The sequence below is a fragment of the Penaeus japonicus genome, unplaced genomic scaffold, assembly GCF_977035675.1.
Source record: "Penaeus japonicus unplaced genomic scaffold, GWHDUDI00000001_assembly GWHDUDI00000026, whole genome shotgun sequence".
Lineage (NCBI taxonomy): Eukaryota > Metazoa > Arthropoda > Malacostraca > Decapoda > Penaeidae > Penaeus > Penaeus japonicus.
This window is the reverse complement of record NW_028234428.1, coordinates 4244100-4250133: the sequence shown is the minus strand read 5'-3', so window position 1 is coordinate 4250133 and position 6034 is coordinate 4244100. Positions and strand designations below refer to the sequence as shown.

General features: G+C 33.5%; 1 non-coding gene across 1 annotated transcript; it reads right to left on the bottom strand.

Moving 5' to 3' along the window:
• Positions 1-2696: 2696 nt before the first annotated feature.
• TRNAH-GUG (transfer RNA histidin (anticodon GUG)) lies at positions 2697-2769 on the bottom strand. The gene has a single exon. It is a non-coding gene; the product is annotated as a tRNA-His (tRNA).
• Between the last annotated feature and the right edge of the window lie 3265 nt (positions 2770-6034).

The window sequence follows — 6034 nt, the reverse complement described above, 5'->3', positions numbered from 1 at the left end:
TATATAAATATTAAAATATTATTATTATATTCATATATATATAAATAATATATATATAATATATGATATATACTTATATATATATATAATATATATATATATATAATAGTAGTATATATTAATATATACATCATAGACGTGAAAAAAAAAAATATATATATATATCATAATATATATATATATATATATATAGATATAATATATATATAGTATGTGTGTGAAGTGTTTGTGTGTGTTGTGTGTGTGTGTGTGTGTGTGAGTTTGTGTGTGTGTGTATGTGTATATACACATATACATATACGTATGTAATAATTTATTGTATATACTCATATATACTATAGCACTATATATATATATAGTAATGGTATGTATAAGCTATATACATATTATGTAAAGAAAAAGATATCTATATTTAGTATCTACAATCATATATTACAATATAAGTTCTTAAATTCATATATAATAATATAAATATATACGTATATATATATATATATATATAAATATATAAGATAATATAGATATTAATTATGTACATATATGGTAACATACATAGACATATCATGATATATAAAAGTATATATATATACTATAACATAATATATATATATACGTATATACAATAAAATATTACATACATATATGTATATGTGTATATACACATACACACACACACATATATTTTTTCTTTTTTTCTTTTTCTTTTTTTCTTTATTTTACATGTATATACACATATATACAAACATAATGCAAACGAAATACACAAATAACACTGTAATTGACACATTTCAGTCGATGCACATTTTCGCGAAGAAAAACATTGAAACTTGCAACCTCATGTAAGCAACAGCTGTTCGCGGCAGTTCGAAGTCGACCAAGCGGAAGCCCATCCTTGTGGTTTGACCATTACAGGAGCCATCTTATCTGAGCACTAATTAGGGCCTGAAGGATTTAGCACGAAGACTCTGCGCCTAACTTTCTCGAGTCTGATATGTCGCTTTTCTCAAGTCTCGAAAAGGGATTGACCGCAACGTTGGGCGCAAGCAGGTGCATAACACTGCCTGCGCCGGGGATCGAACCTGGGACCACAAGGGTCACAGCCCAGTGCTTTATCCACTAGGCCATCGTGGCAGTACTCAGAGGAGGGCGAATTGTCTACTTGAAGGGATGGGCGGTGTGCGTGTGCGTGCGTGTGTGTGTGTCTGTGTTTTGTTTTTTTCAACATTATAATCATTATCCTGATCATTTCTATAATCATCACTATAATTGTCCTTATTATTATTATTATTTTATTATTATTATTATTATTATCATTATTATCATTTTCCTTATATTTATCATTATTACTATTAGTAGTAATAGTATATTCATTATTATTATCATTAATATTATTTTATTATTATCATTAATATCATATTATTATCATCATGCTTATTATATCCGTATCACTAATATCTTCATGGCTATTAATAAATCTATTCTTATTCCATTTGATATTCCTATCACCTTTTTCATTATCAATATTACCGTTTTTATTATTGTTTTAACTATTATCATTGTTTTAGACATGAAATGTATATATATATATATATATATATATAATATATATATATAATATATAATATATATATATATATAATATGATGTAGTGTAACAGATGTTTATATATACATATACATATATATACATATATATGTATATATGTATGTATACATATGTATATATATACATATATATATATATTTTATGTATATATATATGTGTGTGTGTGCGTGTGTCTGTGTGTGCGCGTGTGTGTGTGTACATGTGTGTATGTGTGTGTGTTTAATGTATGTGGAAAGCATATATGCATATTTGTGTGTGCCTGTTTGGGCGAACAGCAAAAGTCACAAAATCTTGTTATGTTATTCGAAGTGATGAGCACGGTCTGTGCGTGTACGTACGAGCGTGTTTGCGCGCGCGTGTGCGTGTGTGTGTGTGTGTGTGTGTTTGCGTGTGTAAGGAAGGTATATTTTGTAGTTGTTTGTATTTATGTGTGTGAGAGAGAGTTTACAAAATCTTGTATAGTTGCTCCTTGTCCTAGGGTCGGATGGCTGGGTGGTGAATAAAGAATTAACTAGATAACACAGAATTTCGTTGGATAACACCGACACGCACACACGAACGCACTCAATTTTTTTTTTTTTTTTTTTTTTTTTTGTTTGTTTCTATTTACCAATATGTCTTTGTGTGTGTTTCCGTATGTGTGTCTGTGTGCACTTAGCACGTGAATGTATTTGAGAATGTCTATAGCATTGTGTTTCTTGTTGTGTATGGTTGAGTACATGAGAGTGCAAGTCATGCATTTATGTTTAATGCAATTTAGCATAAATATAGTTTGCAAAATGAACCATTTCATTTGTTATCGTTGTGTTTTCCGTGTTTGATTTTGTTGAAAAATATTGAAAACTTGGCAAACCTCATGCATCCCAACAGCTGTTTCCGCCGGCAGTTTTCGAAGCTCGACCAAGCGGAAGCGCACATCCTTGTGGGTTTGACCATTACAGGGAGACCTCTTAATCCTGAGCACTAGGCTGAAGGATTACAACACGAAACGACCTCCTGCGCCTAACTTTCTCGAGTCTGATATGTCGCTTTTCTCAATCTCGAAATAGGGATTGACCGCAAGTTGGGGCGCAAGCATGTTGCAAATCTACTGCCGCGGCCGGGGATCGAACCCGGGACCACAAGGGTCACAGCCCAGTGCTTTATCCACTAGGCCATCGTGGCAGTACTTAGTGGAGGGCGAATTGTCTACTTGAAGGGATGAGCGGTGTGCGTGTGCGTGCATGTGTGCGCGTGTGTATGTGTACGTGTGTGTGCGTGTGCGTGTGTGTACGTATGTGTGTGTGCGTGTATTGTTTTCAATATTATAATCATTATTATCGTGATCATTTCTATAATCATCACTACAGTTGTCCTTACTATTATTATTATTATTTTATTATTATTATTATCATCATTATCATTATAATTATCATTATTACTATTAGTAGTAGTATATTCATTATTATTATCATTAATATTATTCTATTATCATCATACTTATTTTATCCTTATCACCAATATCTTCATGACTATTAATAGATTTATTCTTACTCCATTTGATATTTCTATCATCTTTTTCATTATTAATATTACCGTTTTTATCATTGTTGTAACTATTATTATTGATTTAGAAATAAAATGTGTATATGTATATATGTATATATATGTATGTATGTATGTATGCATATATTTATACATATACGTATATGCATATATACATATATATATATATATATATATATATATGATATATATATAGTTATATATATATTCTTATTTTAATTGTTTTTTTTTTTTTTATTTTTTTTTTTTTTTTTTTTTTTTATTCATATACGTATATGTATGTATATATATGTATATATATATATATATATATATATATATATATATATATGTATATATATATATATATAATGTATATATATATATGTGTGTGTCTGTGTGTGTATGTGTATGTTTTTAATGTATGTGGAAAGTATATCTGCTTATTTATGTGTGCCTGTTTGAGCCAACAGCAAAAGTCACAAAATCTTGTTATGTTATTCGAAGTGATGAGCACGGTCTGTGCGTGTACGTACGAGCGTGTTTGCGCGCGCGTGTGCGTGTGTGTGTGTGTGAGTGTGTGTGTGTGCGTGTGTGTGTTTGCGCGCGTGTGTGTCCGTGTGTGTGTTTGCGCGCGTGTGTGTGTGTGTGTGTGTGCGTGTGTGTGTTTGCGCGCGTGTGTGTCCGTGTGTGTGTTTGCGCGCGTGTGTGTGTGTGTGTGTGTTTGGTTGGGTGGGATCGTGAGGGTGGGTGTAGTTTTGGATGTGTGTGTGTGGATGGGTGTTTGTGTGTGTGTGTGTGTGAATATGTGCGCGTGCGTGTGTGTGTGTTTGATTGGGTGGGATAGTGTGGGTGTGTTTTTGGATGTGTGTGTGTGTGTGTGTGTATGGGTGCGTATCTTTGCGTGTGTGTGTGGGTGTTTGTATGTGCGTGTGTGTGTGATTGAGCATAACCAGTGTATATGTGTATGCGAGTGTGTGTGTATTTGTGTATGTATCTATGTATATGTGTGTGAGTGTATGTGTGTATGTATTTATGCATATTCAGTGTATGTGTGTATGCGAGTGTGTGTGTGAGTGTGTGGGTGTTTGTGTGTGCATATGTATGTGTTTGTGTGTGTGTGTGTGTGTTGGTGGGTGGCTGTATGTTTGTGTGTGCGGGTGGGTGGGTCCTTGTGCGTGTGTGTGAATGTGTGTGTGTGTTTGGGTGGGTGGGATAGTGTGGATGGGTGGGTGTGTGTTTGGCTGTGTGTGTGTGTGTTCATCTTTGGGTGTGTATCTTTGTGTGTGTGTGTGTATGTGTGTGTGGGCGGGTGGGTGTTTGTGTGTGCGTGTGTGAGTGTGTGCTTGCGGTTGTGGGTGTGGGTGTGTTTGAGTATATCCAGTTTATATGTGTATGCGAGTGTGTGTGTATTTGTGTATGTATTTATGTATATGTGTGTGCGAGTGTATGTGTGTATATATTTATACATATTCAGTGTATGTGTGTATGCGAGTGGGTGTGTATTTGTGTGTGTGTGTGTTTGTTGTGTGTGTTTGTGTGTTTGTTGTGTGTGTGTGTGTGTTTGTTGTGTGTGTGTGTGTGTGTGTGCATGAGTGTGTGTGTGTTTGCGTGCGTCTGTTTACGAAATTATGAGTGTGTATAGATTTTGTGTGGACACACACACACACACACACATATATGTATATATATATATATATATATATATATATATAATAGGTGTGGGTTTATGTTATAATTGTTATGTGTGTGTGTGTGTGTGTGTAGTATGTATATATATAATTCATAATATGTATAGATATATAATTATAATATATATATATATATATATAAATATGTATATAAATATATATATATATTGTGTGTGTGTGGGGAGGTGAGATTGTGTGTGTGTTCTGTTAAAAATATATATATATATATATATATATATATATATATATATATATATATATATGTGTGTGTGTGTGTATGTGTACATATGTGTGTGTGTGTGTGGTGTGTGTGTGTGTGTGTGTATAAATATATATTATATATATATATATATATATATATATATATATATACATATATATATATATATTTATGTATGTCTGTATATATATATATATATATATATATATATATATATATATATATATATATATATATATATATATACGTATGTATGTATGTATTACCTTGCGCAAGGGTGGGCCCATTCAGAAACGTTCAGTCCGCAAGGGGAAAACCCCTCGATCGATCCTCTCCGCGGTAGTTTTAGCGTAAGCGACGTATGGGGCTCCAGGAGAGAGAAAGAGAGAGAGAGAGAGAGTGAGAGAGTGAGAGAGAGAGAGAGAGAGAGAGAGAGAGAGAGAGAGAGAGAGAAGAGAAATATGCCGCATCCCTTCCAACCCTCCACCCCCCCTTTCCCCTCGGTGTGACGTCACATAGATACCGCAATGACGTCATTAAAGGCACACTGTTCAACGGCCGCCCTCGTCAATGCCTCCCTCCCCACGCCCCCTTCTCTCTCTACCCTCCCCCTACGCCCGCGCCCGCCCGCAGTCTGTTCGTCTCTAGAACGCCCACGATCGAACCAACCTCGGAGGGATCGCTTGAAAAATTTAACTTAGATATTAACATCATCGTTATTATCATCATTATTATTGTTATTTCTATAATCATTGCCATTCTTATTGTTGTTACTATCGTTGTTGTTGTAATCATTATTATTGTTGTTACTATCGTTGTTGTTGTAATCATTATTATTGTTGTTACTATCGTTGTTGTTGTAATCATTATTATTGTTGTTACTATCGTTGTTGTTGTAATTATCATTATTGTTGTTACTATCGTTGTTGTTGTAATCATTATTATTATTGTTGTTGTTATCAGTATGATTGTTTTGTTGTTATCAATGTGATTA